Here is an 18799-nt window from a genome sequence, read left to right on the forward strand (position 1 = left end):
GGAGATGTAGTACGATCAATTTGGGTCCTTCCTTTTGAAAAGAAAGTTACCTGAAACCATTAACATAGACTGTAAGCACAAAGCTTAGTAAGTTTGTAACATCCTAAAATTCTAGACCAAAAATTTCATTTTTGATATAACAATTCATAAACAAATTTATAGAAAACATCATCAAGTTATTTCATTTCATAAAAACCATAAATCATATGACTCAAAAGCATGTCATAAGATAATAACAATGTCAGAGTACAAATCCCAAGAATCTCATATGCAGAAAATCGTGTGTGTGATGCGTTTCTACCGTGCCGGCTCCTTTCCCTTCGAAGAAGTAGGACCTCAAACAAAAAGTGAAAATTATAAGCACAATGCTTAGTGAGTTCCCCCATCATACCACATACCATACATAGCACATACTGTCTAACATATCCGGGTACTAGATACCCTTTCGGTCTCTTTCAACCGGTAACTTGCCTAGCATATCAGGGTGTTGTCCTAAGCCTTCAGTCCTTTCGATCGGTAACTAGCCTAGCTAATCAGGGTGCTGGCCTACCCCTTCGATACTGTCGACAGGTACCTTGCCTAGCATATCAGGGTGTTGGCCTACCCCTTCGGTCCTTTCGACCGGTACCCGAGACTATTTCACCCCTACTTCTACCACATACCATCCTAGTGCATAAACATATACATCTTATACTGCCTAGCTTATCCAGGTGTTGGCTTACCCCTTCGGCCCTATCAATCGGTATTGGGATCTACCCTACCCCTCCTACCACAATTACTGAACATCATAGCATACTAACACATAAAGCATAACAAACAGTGACATGCCAGATAATTATCACAAAGACAATCATCTCTACTTTAGCTCTTACTAGTGGGTCGACATTTGTGCCATAGACCCACTTCTACTGGAAGGTAACTGACCTTGAATGTCGTGAAGTAGTTGTACTGTCCTCGGTGCTAGGATCAACTCATCTCAAACTCCTACACATAACAATATCCATTAATTACCCTCTCATACTCATAACCCCTTTAAGGGTTAACTCTGGTTAAAGTCAAAGTCAAGGTCAACTCCCTGCTCAAAGTCAACCTTAGGTCAAAGTCCACATTCAGGTCAAAGTCAACATCTGGTTGACTCAACTCACCGAGTTGGTCCATCAAGTCGCTGAGTTCCATAAGTTAGAGAATCTTCGAACTTGCAATCCAACTCATCGAGTTACCCTCTAACTCGCCAAGTTTTTCCTTATGACAAAATCGAGACTTTTGGTTTCAACTCGTCGAGCTCTTCCTTGGACTCGCCGAGTCCTCAACTTTTCAAAACCTAGTTGGGACCTTTTACTCACAATTTGCCAAGTCATTCCTTTAACTCGTCGAGTTCCTCAATCTCCATAACCCAAAACCATGGCCAACTCACTGAGTCATCTCCCACACTCAACAAGCTTACTTAGTAATAGAAAAGGTTGGGGGACCACGACCCAACTCGCTGAGTTGTATGAACATTTTGTCGAGTCCCCCATAGTCTAAATCCATACAGTCATTTCTAGTCGGGCTTAATGCATCCAAAATATAGATCTGGTCCCCTAGAGTCGATATATCACGTAAAGTTACTAACTTTATGTCCATGCATGAGGTATTTAGCTCAAAAGGCTCTAAAAAGTGGTTCATATGTTGCATCGGATTCCCATGGCCATAAAATTGCCACCTTTATGCCATGGAGTCCCTCAAAGGCTCTGAATCTGAAGTTACACTTCACAATATGCTTGCATCCATAATGGTCCCAAAATAAACTCCTTGAAGCCCTAAAATACTCCATAAAGAGATCTATTAAATGAATAGACAAAGTATACACTTTATACCTTAATAAGGTTGCTTTGACCACAAATTCTCTAGATCCAAGGCTTCTTCCTTCAACAAAGCACTCCTAGCTTCCACTCCTTCAAGGAAACACCAAAGAATCGCTCTTTTTCACTCACACACACTAACAAGGATCAAGATCATGAATTATATAGGGGTTTGTTGGATTGAGGAAGGCGATAAGGGAGGCCAGAATGAAGTGTTAAGGTCCTTAAATAGGGTGCAAAGCCTAAAAATTAGGGTTTCACTCTGGCATCCCTACTCGTCGAGTTGAGGCTTCTCGACTCGCTGAGTAGAATTCAAGTCCTGTGTCCAAAAATTCGTTTCTACTCGACGAGTTTGGGGCCTCCAACTCGTCGAGTCCTTTTGCAAAACTGAATTGGCTTAATATACATACCAGGATTTGGACGTTACATAGTTTCCCCAAAGTACCACATACCGTACATATCATTGGTTCTAACCCCCGGGTATATTCCAACGAGATCAAACAAATATAGGCCTAGCCCTAGGGTTTATTTCAACCCGATCAAACAAAAATGGGCCTAACCCTGAGGTTTTTTTCAACCCGATCATACAATAATAGGCCCAACCCTTGGGTTTATTTTAACCCGATCATACAAACATATAAGAGTCACATAACATCTAGCATTCTACATAAAAAAATTATGGGCCGAAATTGGTGCCATCGAACAATCGGTATAGTGAGAAGACCCACCTCAGAGTCTAAAGCAATAGCTACCGGTCGCCTTTACCATTAACAGAGACCCAAATCTCAAACTATAATTCAAATTACCCAAAATGCGCTTAAGTCAAACTTGGTCTTAATCCTGGTCAAAGGTCAAAGTCAAAAGTCAATGAGTAAACTCAAGCTGAGTACGCTCGGCCTACTCAGCTAATACGCTCAGCATGGTGCACTTCTCACGGCTAGAAAACGGGGTCTAAACTAGGTACCTTCTCTTTTCTATTAAGTGCTTAATCTATTAAGACACTTCGTCTAACACCCAGACCTATTTCCAAAAAACGATCTAAGTCATAAAGTTTCCAAATTTATAACTTTCCAAGGCTAGAAAGGGTCCAACAACTAAATCCTAACTTATTAGACAAACCAAAACCTCATATCTCATGCATGAAGAAAGGGAAAGGACCAAGAAACTCATTGTATTCGGGGGTTGTATTTGTGTGTTTGTGTTAGTGTGTGTGTTATTTGGGGTTTTGCTTTGTAATATTGTATTCGGTGCTAGAATAATGAAAAGAAACTTATAACCACAACCGTGAGGTGTAGGCTGCCGCCCCCTGCCGCCACCAGCCACCATGTTGGGTGGCGATGTGCTCTGTTTGTATTTTGACTTCATTTGGGATGCTTGGACTAAACCGATAACCACGACCGTGAGGTAGTGGCCGTCGGCGTGAGCTGTCGTTGACCACCACTACCCGAAGTGGTAGTGGGTGGTACCCACCTTATCAAACCCTAATAGACATTATGAGACCCTAGTGGGCCTAATGAAGCTCTAATTGATCTAAGGATTTAGTTTTGCACCTATTAGGCTATAATTGGGTTGGAAACCCTAATTAGGGTTTAGAAAACCCTAATATTGGATATTTGAGTTTAGACTTATAAGAACCTGCATTTTGGACCATTAGAGTGAAGATATGACTCAAGCCCGATTTCATTGTATGTTTGTACTTAATGGATGAAGTCCTTAATGGAGTAAGTCCTTAATGGGTTAAGTAGAAACACTTAACACTAATCATCATTTTATATGAAAAACCCTAATTGGGTTTGGGTTCTTATTGGGCCACTTATTGGACTAAGCTGTTGTGGGTCTTTGTGGGCCGATTGGGAACATATTTATGGACTAAGGAAATTATTGGGCTTTAGGATAAAGCCCGTTGGAAAGTCTTGGGCCTAATTTGGAAAATTAGGCCATAATTGGGCCTTGATGATTATGAGATATTGGGCCATCAAAATACCAAGTGGTTGGATTGGATTAAATGGTTGGGCCTTAAGATAAGCCCATATAGAGTTTTGGGCCCAGTTTAGAAAATTAGGCTGTATGTTGGGCCTTGGTTCATTGATTGGTTCTTGGGTCTTCATAATATGTATTTGGACCTTGGTTTTGGACCAAGTTAGGTTAAGGGTGAAATAGTCTTTTTACCCTAAGCATGGACTTATGGTTACGTATTGAACCCAATTATTAATTGGGTGTCGTTTTGATGTTGACAGTTTGGGAACCTGTCAACCAGTAGCTAGGGCTTTACCCATGGGACTTCAACAGTGCAGGGTGAGTCTCATCACCATACCAATGGGTCGAAGGAAGCAAGGCTGGCCCATTATGTATTATGTGATATGCTAGCTGATTTTGTGCTATGTTGTATGCTAATTGATTATGTAGAATGTGATATGCTAGTTGTCTTTGTGATACTTGAATGGAAGACCTCGGGAAGGGGTGGGGGAGGTCCCGGGTCACCTATGTGTAAGACTCTGGAGGGTTTCCACGACATTCTAGGTAAAGACCACGGGGGGGGGGGGGGGGGGGGGTCCCGATGCACTAGGATTTAAGACCTTGGAGGTTTTCCATGGCATCCATAGTTAAGACCATGTGGGGGTTCCCATGACATTGGACTAAGACCATGTGGGGGTTCCCATGACACCCGGTGTAAGACCCTGGAGGGTTTCTAGGGCATCCTTATATGTTTGCATGTTCAACTTATATGTTTCTATGTATGGTTTGATTGATACTTATTTAAGACCATGTGGGGGTTCCCATGGTATTGGGCTAAGACCCTGGAGGGTTCTTAGGGCACCCAGAGTAAGACCCTGGAGGGTTTCCAGGGCATTCATATGTGTTATATGCATGACTTGTGTAGTTGATATGATTTATGTGATTATATGTATGAGACATTGGAGGGTTTCCAGGGCATCCTTATGTGTTATATGCATGACTTATGTAGTTGATATGATTTATGTGATTATGTGTATGAGACCTTGGAGGGTTTCCATGGCATCTTTATATGTGTACATGCATGGTTATGTGATTGATATGGTTTATGTGATTATGAGGGGTATGCTATGGGAACTCACTAAGATTTGTTCTTATAGTTTTGTTCGTGGTTTCAGGTATCATCGTTTGGAAAGGAAAGGCTCAGCTAGATCGGAGTGCACACACCCGTGTTTTCCATAATATATGATTTTGGGACGAACTCTGATGAATGTTTTTAATTAATTATGTTTTTGAATGTTTGGATTTAAAGATATATGTGTTTTGACTGTATTAAAAATGAATTTTTTACCCTTGATTTTTGGGTCGTTACAAGTTGGTATCAGAGCCTTGGTTTGAGGGATTCGGACATACTTTCGGGTGTGTCTAAACTCAAGCTGAGGATCTGTAAAGTTTAAAAAAAAAAGTGTTTTAAGGAAAGAATTATAAGACAAGAAAGGGTGTGGTACATGCAATCAGTCGAGCTCTAGTAAGTTTCCCTAGAATACCCATATATGTTATATGTTATGACTTGACGTACGAATCTGTGAATCGCATGCTAATTAGGTCTAGAGGAGATACCTTTATTTGTTGTATGAGCTGGTAGACTTGCATGCTAGTGCTGAGTAGTCAGCAATAGATTGGCCTGATATGTGGTGCTTGTAGCCTTCGGAATATTGGATGCCATGCTAGAATAGGAATGATCATCGGGATTAGTAACTGCTACATGTATGCTTTTAAATTATATGCGGTTAGGATCTTATAGCCTTAGAAAAACTGATTTGGCATTATATTATGTTCCTTGTATGGTTGTGGTCCTAGGGTACAGTCTATTATTCGACAGTCTATTAGATCATGTTCTGTGTATAATTTGCTTGCATAAGGCAACCCACAACGAGGGAGGATGTGGATAGCATGGGTTGTGGTATGTGGTCTGAATGTTCTATGATAGTTTGTGGGTCGTAGATTACCCTAGGGTGAGCCTAGGATGAGATTAGTGATAGGAGTCACCTGATTGTGAATGGTATTTATAGATAGAATTGTTTGACTGGAATATATCAGTTAGTTTTCCGTGGTCCGAATGTTGCTTTCTTTGTGCTTTGTAGGACTTCTAGAAAAGTGAGATAGCTACTAAGTGAATATGTGTAACACCCAGAATCAGGAAGACCAAGAAAAGAAAGGTTAAGCACTAAATCAAGAGTCAACTCGTCGAGTCCAGGGAGGAACTCGACAAGTCGGAACGGGATCCGGGTCATTGAGTAAGTGACCGACTCGGCGAGTCAGCGAGTGGACTCGGCGAGTCTGGTCTGGGCAAGAAAAACCCTAATCCCGGAGGTGGTGCCCTATATAAAGCACATTATAACCCACTCTTAGCCTCTTTGCTCCCCTTTTAAGTTCCGGAAACCCTAGAATTGAGTGAGCCTTCATTAGGAGAGAATATTGGAGAGGGGCTTGAAGATCAAGGGCTTGGCTGCAAAGGAGTGGTGTAGATCCGGGATTTACTTCAATTGGAGATTTCATTTGAGGTAATAGTCTATTGTTTGGGATTATGTGCATCTAGATCTATCTTATGTTTGAGTTTTGGGAATTTTGAGTATGGATGAGATCTATTTCGAGTTTGGAGTAGATCTGAGGTTGCTACCTCAAATCTAGGTTGGTAATAACCCATAAAGTCATAAAGTTTAGGCGAATAAGTTGTTGGTGTAGCCCCTTTGTTACAAACCCTAGCCCTAGAGTGTTCTAAGCCTATAACTCCTTAGTTACACGTAAAGTTTGCCACTTTATGTGGGGGTTAGGCTCTAGAGGAATGGATCTATGGATTTGAGCCCTTGCATGGCTCGAAAAGCCACTGTATGGATTAAGAACTGAAGAGACTCGGCGACTCACATGGGTGTACTCGGCGAGTTGTATGATCATGAGCATGAACTCGGCAAGTTGGAAGAACAACTTGGCGAGTCTGTTGAAGATTGCCTTGGACTCGGCGAGTCTGTTCTTGGACTCAGCGAGTCAAGTAGCGAAACCCCAAACCCTTCAAGTTAGTACTCAGATCAGTGAGATGAGTGGGGACTCAGTGACTTGGAAAGGTCAGGACTCAGAAATCAGTAGACTCGGTGAGTCATGGTCTGACTCGGCGAGTCGAGTCGCGAATGAAAGGGATTTGAGAGCTTATGAACTCGGCGAGTCAGTAGGCTGACTCGGCGAGTAGGGTCAACATGGAAGGTTGACTGTGACCAAAAATTTGACTTTAACTAGAGTTGACTTAGTTGACTTTTGGAGGACTGTCAGACTATGTATCATCTTGATATCGGTAGTTTAGAGAGCTAGAGGAGCAGCAGCTCAGAAGGTGGTCGGTTAGCAGCCAGAGGGTTATCAGTAGAGCTCAGCAGTTCAGGTGAGTTTTCTTCCAGTAGGAACGGGTCTAAGGCCACAATGTCGGCCCGTTTAGCTAGCAGTATTTACGGACTTCGGTCTGATGCAGTAGTTAGTATGTTTGATGCCTTCGCGGATCAGACATGATTTATGTGTTATGTGTTTCGGGCTACGGCCCGATGCAGTATGCAATATATGTGTGTTCACGCTAGTTGATATGTTTATGTTATGATTTGTTCAATCAGTTTCCGGACTTCAGTCCGATGCAGGGGCAAGGCCCCAGTTAGTCCGGACTTCGGTCCCATGCAAGGGACGAGATCCCAGTCAGTTTTCGGACTTCGATCCGATGTAGGGGGTAAGGCCCCGAATAGTCCGAACTTCGGTCCGATGCAGGGGACAAGGTCCCAGACAGTTTCCGGACTTCAGTACGATTCAGGGGGGGCAAGTCCCCAGTTAGTCCTGACCTCGGTCCGATGCAGTGGGCAAGGCCTAGTATGTGCTTATATGTTTGTATGGTATGTGGTAGTTTGGGGGAGCTCACTAAGCTTCGTGCTTACGGTTTCAGTTTTTGGTTTCAGGTACTCAGTTTTCAGAGGAGGAGCTCGGAGAGGTTGCAGTGTACACACCACAGCCAGTTAGCCTAGGAATGTTTTACTCTGGTAATAAGATTATGTTTTGAATTAATATTCAGAAATTATGTTATGACTTATGATACGGGTTTTTATAAATATGGTTTTAGTAATGTTTTAACAAAAATTTTTGGGTCATATTTTGGGATGTTACAATATGCTAGGTCACATGTGGCACGGGTTGGATAATCTCAGAGTAATGGATTTGGCCCTATTACGCAACTCTCGTTTGAGTCTAACCGTTCTAGGATTGATTCTGTTACTCAAAGGATTATCTGATCTTTGTTGCATGTGGCTATATTTATAAGGTAGCTAGTTGACATTACTGAGAATCTTTCAGCACCCGAGGACTGGGTGGGTTGGGAACCTAAGAGAGCCTAGGATACGCTCCAATGAGTTAGTGGGGCGATTCAGTGAGGTTGGGAACCTAGGGGGAGCCTAGGAGGTGCTTCAGTGGATATTGTGTTGTTGTTTAGAATACATTTACTACATCATCGGAGTAGGTGACTTAGAGGATTCAGGATGATTCTAGAGGAAAGTATGGATAGGTGGAAGGTAGTATTGGGCCTGTACTACTAAAAGCACAGGATCCATACTCGAATCGGGGAAAGTCTTAAAGAATCTAAGAAGCCAGGGAATGAGAAATCTTGATTATGATTGGATCGTATGGGATAGTTGTTGTGTAGAATGCGGATGAGCACGCAAGGGGAAGGACCAGGGTTTGGTCCCGGCTCCGGTGGAGAGCTAATTAGCGGAAGGACTGCCAGGATTTTGAGTTCGCCTTGGATCTCTTGTATCAGGTGTCAAGGATTGATTGTGGGATCCATTTCACTTTTGGGATTAGAGACTATGTATTGGGGGTAGTTTGTATCCCGGTTTAGGGTAGAGATTGCTTCAAGTACTGCAGTTCATCCATTGACGATTGAGCTGGTGAGTGTGTCAGGGTGCGAGACCCTGAATGATATGATTTCTAGAGATTAAGAGCAGGGATTGATTTGGAGCACATTGGGAAGAAGGGACCGGATTGGTTGCCTATATTGGAGGGTCCCGGAAAGAGACCCAAGACTTCAGGTCAGCTTTTGAGAGGCCAGCAGAGCCGAATTAAGTGCGGTACTTGCGGGAAACTACACAAGGGAGTATTTTGTTTCAAGGGTTTAGTAAGTGTATCTTTGGGTTTGTTTCCCTACTTGTGTTGCATTATACCTTCAAACATTGTCATATCCCATTTGCATACCATGAGTTACGCAGTGGTTAGTGAAGGTTGTTTCCCTCTTTGCGGGTTTGGAGCGTTCAATGTTATCTGGGTCTATGGTCGAGATCGGTTTAGGGAGGTGATGCGGGGGGGGGGGGGGGGATTCTACATTCAGTATTGGTGACTCGTTCATTATGCTTGGGTCGGCTTTTGGAAGCGCCAGGGGAAGTGGTCTACTATTGACGCTTTAGACTGGGCATCGGTTATTTGGACTTCAGGATATAAGTGTGGCATCATTTCAAGGCGTCTGAGATTATTAGTTGTGTTAGGATGTGGGAAGTGGTCGTCTGATCTTTAGGAGTTGTGTAGACTTTGGGGGTTTTGGTTAGTAATAGAACACTCGCACGGGTAAGAAACAGGTTGTCAGCAGTTGGTTGTTAAAAAGTAAGAAGGATTGGGAATCCTTCAAATCTCATGTGTTGGAAAAAACTTAGTCGAATCTAAGTGGCGGAGAATCACGCAAGTATACAGAAACAGGAGCAGTTTTGAAACTGGGATAAGTTTCGCATCCCCGTCAGGGAGAAAGGAGGCCCAAGTGGTTGTTTGGTATGAGGGTTGTGTGAGTTGGGAGTTTGGTAAAACTCCCCAGCGTGTGAATAGTGTTTCTTGGTGCTTGAGAGGAGAACTTGAGGAGTGAGGTTGGGGCTCCAATCATGAATTGAGTTCAATTCGGGTGTTCGGTCAAGTGCGTTCTTGACTCTGTAGGCATTTCGAATTGATAGATCAGGGGTAAGGTATTGGGATACAGTTGTGTTAGGATGAAAGTGGTGTAAGACTATGGGGAGCCGTAGCATTCACTAATGGTCAGATGGTATGAACTATGAAGGTGTTGTAAGGCTACGGGGGAGCCATAGCATTTGCTAATGGTCAGTTGGTATGAAAGTGCCATAAGACTACGGGGGAGACGTAGCATTTACTAATGGTCAATTGGTATGAAATTGTTGTAAGACTACGAGGGAGTCGTAGCATTCACTCATGATCAGTAGGGTGAAAGTTTTGTAAGACTATGAGGGAGCCGTAGCGTTCACTAGTAGTCAGATAGTATGGAGAGAGTGTTGTAATACTACGGGGGAGCCATAGCATTCACAAGTAGTCAGACAGTGTGAAAAGTGTAGAAAGACTGTAGGGTAGTTGTGGCATTCACGGATTCGTTCGGATGACTGAGGCCAATGTGGGCCAGTTCGCAAGGCTATGAGTAGGTCACAACATAATTGGAATCTGGAAATGGTAGGCCGAAGGAGACCGGGTATGATGTAAGACTACAGTTATTCTGGTTGCATTCACCTTTTTGTGTTGGATTTAGTGACGACAGGTTTTCAGCCTATCACGATGGGATGGATCAAATGATTGAAGGAGTCGTGAGTAGCAGTATAGATAAGGCAGTTATTGTCAGACGAGGTATCCTTCAGAGGTCATGTGGGACTATTGTGCGTGTGATCCTGGCTCAATGATCGGGTAGGTGGCAGGTGTTTCAGAAAGTTGGCAGAAAAGTTAGGACCAGGGAGGTCCCGGTTGTTCTTTAGAAAAGCAGCTATGTGGCAGCAAGATAAGTTCGAGTGATTTCAGTTATTTGAGATATGTGTGTGGAGTTGCTTGTCATTCGGGGCATATAATAAGATGGTTACGTTTGGACTAAATAATGTCAGAAGTTGAATAGCCAATTGGGAGATAAGCGTAGTGAAGTCGGCAATGATTCGATGTGGGCGGTCTGTCGAGAGACAGATCATCATGATACTCCAGGTTTCAGATAGAGTAAATGCGATCATGTTGCAAGAAATTCGTTCATCTTCGGGTTTAGAACCCTGTGGGGGATGGTTTTGGTTGCCATGGGAAGGCTGGGGTATGCTTGTGGTTTTGACAATGTCGTTCGAGTTGTTAGGCGTGTAAGGGATCGTAAGGAATGATTTTAAGGATGAAATTTGATTTAAGTGGGGGAAAGTTGTAACATCTTGTTTATTAAATAAACAAATAGATAAAATTGATGAACGAATAGTCTCCCTAAATCCATTTTATATTGTGGGGTGTTGGTTTTAGGGAGCCGCATGTTATAATTTTGGATCTTAGGGGTTAAAAGGGTAATTTTGGGGCTTATTTCGTAAGGATTTTAGAAGTCAGTGTGTAATTGGTAACTTTTGGACTTAAAATGAAGAGAATTGTGGGAGAAGGGGTATAAAGAGTAATTTTTGGGCCTTCTTTTGCAAAGATGTTTATGGGGAGGGACCATTTCTGCCATTATGGCAATATGTTCCATTGTGTTTCGGGTATATAAACTCTATAAAACCCTAACCCTAAGGGATGAAGTGCAAACGCCACCCTCTCCACCCTTAACCTCCGGTCGCTGCTGTCTGGTCGAGTTCGATCACCACCGCTACCACTAAAGACAAAGAGCCACGAGCCGATGCGTGTTAGTCAGGAAAAAACGGGAGATCAAGGATCATGTTGCTGCTGTTTGCAAGTTGGGTCGCCAAACTCCTCTGTCTCCATTTCTTTCCACTGTTACGCCACCGTTGTTCTTGGCCGATGACATCGTTCGCTATGGTTGTTTTATGACATGTTCCATTGCCGCCATAGCTCCAAGCGGTCATCTATTGCTCCATTGTCGGCCCCACGCGACTCTTCTACTTTATTGGTTGTTCCGGTCAACCTACGCCACCCTGAGGGAGGCTATTGTGTGCGTTTCAGCAACGTATCACAAACATGCGTGTGTATCTGATGTGTTGTTCGTAGTAGTTGGGCTTGTTTGGCCAGAAAAACCCAGATAAAACCACCATGGCTGCCAATCATGGTGGCTACCGCCATCTTTTCTGTTCTACCATCACCAACCATCGTGTGGTGGTGGCTGTGTGTGTGATATAGTGTTTGTGTTTGTGTGTTGCGATGGTTTAGGGCTACAAGAGCATTTCTTGGCCAGAGATCCGAAGAAAGACCCCACCGCCACCACTGTGAGGTGGTGGCTACGACTCTCTACCGCCACTTGCCACCACAAAGTGGCTGTGTTGGTGTGTTTATATTAGTATGTGTGTATGTGTTATTTATGGTTTTGCTTTGTAATATTGTATTCGGTGCTAGAATAATGAAAAGAAACTCATAGTCACCACCGTGAGGTGGTGGCTACTCCTCCTGCCGACACCAGCCGCCGTGTTGGGTTGCGGTGTGCTCTGTTTGTATTTTGACTTCAATTGGGATGCTTGGACTATACCCATAACTACCACCGTGAGGTGGTGCCCGCCATAGTGAGTCGTCATTGACCACCACTACCCGAGGTGGTAGTGGGTGGTGCCCGCCTTATGAAACCCTAATAGGCCTTATAAGACCCTAGTGAGCCTAATGAAGCCCTAATTGATATAAGGATTTATTTTTGGGTTTATTGGGTTATGATTGGGTTGAAAACCCTAATTAGGGTTTAGAAACCCCTAATAATGGATATTTGGGATTGGACTTTTCGGGACCCGCATTTTTACCATTGGAGTGAAGATTTGACTCAAGCCTGATTTCATTGGATGTTTGGACTTAATGGATTATGTCCTTAATGGAGTAAGTCCTTAGTGGGTTAAGTAGGAACACTTAACACTAATCGTCATTTTATGTGAAAAACACTAATTGGGTTTGGGTTCTTATTGGGCCACTTATTGGACTAAGATGTTATGGGTCTTTTTCAGCCAATTGGGAACATATTTATGGAGTAAGGAAATTATTAGGCTTTAGGATAAAGCCTGTTGGAAAGTCTTTGGCCAAATTTGGAAAATTAGGCCATAAGTGGGCTATAATTGGGCCTTGATGATTATGAGATATTGGGCCATCAAAATACCAAGTGGTTGGAATGGATTAAATGGTTGGGCCTTAAGATAAGCCCATATAGAGTTTTGGGCCCAATTTGGAAAATTAGGCCATATGTTGGGCCTTGGTTCATTTATTGGTTTTTGGGGCTTCAAGTTGTGTATTTGGACCTTGGTTTTAAACCAATTTAGGTTGAGGGTGAAATAGTCTTTTTACCCTAAGCATGGACTTATGGTTACGTATTGAACCCAATTATTAATTGGGTGTTGTTTTGATGTTGACAGTTCGGGAACCTGTCAACCAGCAGCTAGGGCTTTACTCGCTGGACTTTAGCAGTGTGAGGTGAGTCTCCCCACCATACCAATGGGTCGAATGCACCAAGGCCGAACCATTATATATTATGTGATTTGCTAGCTGATTTTGTGTTATGTGGTATGCTAATTGATTATGTGGAATGTAATATACTAGTCGTCTTTGTGATACTTGCATGGAGGACCTCAGGGGGGTTCCCGGGGCACTTAGGTGTAAGACCCTAGAGGGTTTCCACGAAATTCTAGGTAAATACCTCGGGGGGTTCCTGAGGCACTAGGTTTAATACCTTGGAGGGTTTCCATGGCATCCTTAGTTAAGACCATGTGGGGGTTCCTATGACATTAGGCTAAGACCATGTGGGGGTTCCCATGGCACCCGGTGTAAGACCCTGGAGGGTTTCCAGGGCATCCTTATATGTTTTCATTTTCAACTTATATGTTTCTATGTATGGTTTTATTGGTACTTAGTTAAGACCATGTGGGGGTTCCCATAGCATTGAGCTAAGACCTTAGAGGGTTTCCAGGGCACCCAGAGTAAGACCCTGCAGGGTTTCCAAGGCATCCCTATGTGTTATATGCATGACTTGTGTAGTTGATATGATTTATTTGATTATATTTATGAGACCTTGGAGGGGTTCCAGGGTATCCCTATGTGTTATATGCATGACTTGTGTAGTTGATATGAATTATGTGATTATGTATATGAGACCTTGGAGGGTTTCCATGGCATCTTTATATATGTACATGCATAGTTATACGATTGATATGGTTTATGTGTACATGCATGGTTATGCGATTAATATGGTTTATGTGATTATGTAATTATGTGATTTATATGGTTTCCAGGGCATCCCTATGTGTTATATGCACCCACCCGTGTTTTCCGCGATATATGGTTTTGGAGAGAACTTTGATGAATGCTTATAATTAATTATGTTTTTGGAACGTTTGGATTTAAAGATATATGCATTTTGACTGTATTAAAAATGAAATTTTCACCCTTGATTTTTGGGTCGTTACAGCAAATCACACCTCTTGGAAAATAAGTGAACCTTACCACTCTGTCTTCAACAATCGAAAGAAAACCCACCTACTTTGCCCGAAAACTGTGAACCCTAACCAGTGTTTGCCTTCTCAACTGACAAAATTATCACTTCCTACATTTGTAGAAACTCCAATTCACAATTTGGACCGAACAAAACTCTTTCAACCCTAAACTATTTTGTTAACCACTGGAAAGATTAAATCCCTATCTTTTCATCGCGGTTGAAACATTTCACTTGAAAACAAGGCGACTCCCAACACATGTTTCACCCATAAGTGCCTGACCAAAACATAACACGCATCCTGATAACGGATTTACATATTTGATCTACCCAAGATCTCTTGATTCCATGTTGACCTTCTACTAAACTGGGATGTGGAATCCCTAACCGTCCGCTAAGTTTGACAACTCCTCCACGTCGTGGCCTTCCTTGGCCATGCCACGGGCACAAAGCGACAAGATGGTCGATTGACCTCTAGTCGCCACATCGTGACAGCCTAATTCCATATCGTGGGGACCATTCTGAATTGCTTATTCGAGTTAAGTTGCTCTTAACTCATTTTTCAGGGGCTCAAAATCCCATATCTACTCCTTCCCAACGTCTTGATGGATAAAGTGTCCAACTTTATTCATTAAGACACTCAATTAAGACAAGATCTCGAAACCTAGGTTCTAAAGGACATTAAAGATGTTTAACTCATCCATTAAGTCCTTAATCATATGAGATACAAGTCCAAACTTTCCAGAAAGCTTTTAGGGGTCCTGTTGATCTCTAAAAATGTAAACTTTATGGACATGCATGTCTCATGCATGTCCTTCCTCAAATCTAGGTCAAAAGAGGAAAAGGGGACCCAAATCACATGTAATATACCAAAATCACAACATAATCTCAGATCTATCAGATATAAGCCCTTGGGACTCCCAAGAGTCATTAAATTGCAAACTTTATTTCTTTGTGTAAAGTCTGGAAATTAGGGTTTCATTAAAATTAGCTTCCACATCGTAGCACATATGACCACACTATGGCGGGTCTATTAAACCCAGCGATCTTTGTAAACATTGCCACGTCGTAGTGAGGCTCCGCCACGCCGTGGCCACCCAGAATGAAGGCTTACATTAAGATGGATGAGATCATACCTGAAATGGGTGTTACATATAGTGATATTTATAACCCTTCCATTACAAGTTTCTTGTTTATTCTCGAAATATTTGTATACACTATAACCCAAAAAAGGTTGATTATTAAACCGACCACTATTAGCATTTATGCTTCTTTATCTTGGAATATTCACCAATTAGATGTCAAAAAAAAATAAATAAATAAATAAATAAATAAATAAAAAAATAACTTTTTGCATGGCAAGATTCATGAAACGTGCACCAACCTATGGGTTTTCTCCATCCTACTATATGCTTACTCAAAAAATTATTATATGGTTTAAACAAGTACCTCGGGCATGATACCAACACTTTGTGGATTTCATTTCCATACTTGGTTTTACACATCAAATTAGATCACTTATTGTTTATTTTTCGGCATGGCACAAATACTGCTAACATTTTTCTCTATGTATACATTATTATTATTAATACATCTTCAGATCATCTTCACAAGAACATAATGGCTAAACTTGAAAATTGAGTTTTCAATGAAGGACCTTAGGCCTCTCAACTATTTTCTAGGTATCATGGTTTCTCGACATCAAAATGTATTGTTTTTATATCAAAAGAAATATAATATAGAAGTTTTGGAATGTGTGTACATGTCATCTTACAAATTGATTAATAATCCAATCGGCAACAAAGGCAAAGTTAATGCCACTGATGACCCATAGCATAGTCCTACTACTTATAGTAGCCTTGCAGGTGCTCTTCAATATCTTACATTTACACGTAATGACATATCCTATGTCTTCCAACAAATGTCTTACCATGCATGTCCTTAGAGACCCCCATGTGACTACTCTCAAACAAATTCTCTAATACATACAAGGTACTCTTGATTTTGACCACATACTACACATCACTTCATCAAAACGGTTGTTTGTTTATGTAGATGTTGATTGGGTGTGTCTTTATTGGTGATAATATTATTTCTTGATTATCTAAGCATCAACCTAGTGTAGAGTCCAAAAAGTGTGGCATTTTTAATGTCGTTTAAGATACTTACTAGATCTAAAATTTACTTCTAAAGCTTTACCTACCAATTAACAAAGCGACTCTTATTTATGTGATAATGTAAATATAGTTTATTTTTCTAGAAATCCAATTCAATACCAACATACAAATCATATTGAACTCTATTTTTTTCTTCATAATTTGGTTGCTAAAGGTCAAGGTTCGAGTCTCCCATGTTCCCTCAAGATAACAAATTGTTGATATATTTACCAACAAATGTCTTACCATGCATGTCCTTAGAGACCCTCATGTGACTACTCTCAAACAAATTCTCCAATACAAACAAGGTACTCTTGATTTTGACCACATACTACACATCACTTCATCAAAACAGTTGTTTGTTTATATAGATGTTGATTGGGTGTTGTCACACCCCCAAACCGGAACGGCGGAAACGTTCGGGGGCGGATGACTTCATGTGGTAACGTAACAAATGAATACATAGTAAAGAAAGCAATACAACCATCATATATATAATTGAAAGTTTACATTGTTAAAAGAGTACATGTTCAAAACCAATTACAATATGATGCCAAAAATATGAATTTAAACTGGTGCCGTAGCGTTCCTTCTTCAAAAAGTTGTTTGGTACCTGCAATTACTGAGTCCCTGGGACATACAAGTAGTTTTGAAAGAGTAGATCAGCATTTAAGCTGGTGAGTTTCATAAGTATTAAATGAAAATGTTGCATGAACTAAATTGAAATGGTTTGTTTATGTTCGTTGGTTCCTAGAAAATCTCATATTTTCTACTGGTATAAATGTAGCCTTAAATCAAGACCAATGTTTGTTTCTAGAAAATTTATGTTTTCCGATATGTGGGTAGCGGTTTAGAAGTTCCAAAATTGTATCACAATTAGGTTTTTCATGCCTAAAGTAGTTAATTTATGTACGTATAAAATCTCCAATACGTCTGAAAAACCCCGTAAATCAATGTGTTTTTAATACTCTATGTGAGTTTTATAACCATGCTATTGACTAGAAATGCCTATACACAACGTTCTTCAGGCGTTGGAATGTTCTGACGTTTGTCACCCCAAATGGTGTACTGTAGCTAACATTCAGGGCGTGGGGTTGTCAATCCTGTATAGATCTATACACAAACACCATGCTCCCCCTCCAAGGGATTCTGATATATAATATAGGACTTGAAATGTGTACTCGAGCGTACGTGAAGTTTAATGTCTCACAAAACTTAGTATAAAACAGAGTTACGTATGAAAATGTTCGTTTGTTCTTGTTTGTGAAAGTAACTTCTTGAAAGAGTGTTTCTAGTATGTAAAAGTTCGTGATGTTCTCGTAAAACTATACCTATTATAGTTTTCTAAAAGTGTGTTTCGTTTGTATAGTAATCCCTAGTGAAATGCTCACTTGTTATGAAAAGTATAATTTTTGTAGTGCCAAAACGGACACATATAAATACAATATAAGCAGAGTTTTTGATTTATATAAATACATTAATCATTTCTTATTTCAAAAGATAAGATGTTATCGTGGTATATTTTGCATATGAAAGTTTCCCTATAATAGTTATAAATCACATATGATTCCATTGATAAAAAAACGTATAATGAAACTTTATATAACACACGATAATAATCAAGTGTTTTACTTGTATTCCCTACCCTAAAAGCATATACAAATATTTATAAAACATTTAAAAGTGTGGCTTATAGGGGTATGAACTCACTTAAAGATCGAAGAAGGCTAGATGAAAACCGAGCAGAATTTCGACTCGAGAAAGCAGATTTTCTCGGGATTCTCAAGAATCTCGGGAGCACAAACGACCTTCGGGACTTGAGCAAGGAAACCGGGACTTCGGGATAGCACGTGCACGGAAAACGAGGCAAAACGCGAGAAAGATGAGAGGAATTGGCCCTTTTCTTCGGAACCCTCGCATCCCTTTTATAGGGGGTGGGAACCGCCTCGGTACGCTGGGCGTACTCGTGCATCATGCGTGACCGCATCCTCGGACTTCGGATGGGACAGGGCATAGCCTCGCATAGGGGTGACATGGACGATCCGAGGCCTAGGCCTCGAGTACGTTGAGCGTACGAGTGTACGTTGGGCGTAACTCGGATCGGCCCGTGACTCACCCTTCGGATAATACCGAAATTAAATATAAAAATTATATTTTTAATATTTAATAAACTTCAAGAATTTATATCTTCTTCATACGAACTCCGTTTTCGGTGTTCTTTATATCCACGCGTAGGTGAGACTATACTCTACAACTTTCGTTTAGATTCTGTCGGCAAATTTTGAAATTATTTTTATTATTTATTTTTAAAAGGTCGTGGTAAGAAAATTTCGTTAGAAATTCATAACTTCATTATCTGACGTCTGTTCTTGCCAGACTTTTTACCGTTGAAAAACCATTGTCGAGACCTTCGATTCTCATTTAGG

Source organism: Lactuca saligna, chromosome 9 (genome assembly GCF_052625555.1).
Source record: "Lactuca saligna cultivar CGN05327 chromosome 9, ASM5262555v1, whole genome shotgun sequence".
NCBI classification, from domain to species: domain Eukaryota; kingdom Viridiplantae; phylum Streptophyta; class Magnoliopsida; order Asterales; family Asteraceae; genus Lactuca; species Lactuca saligna.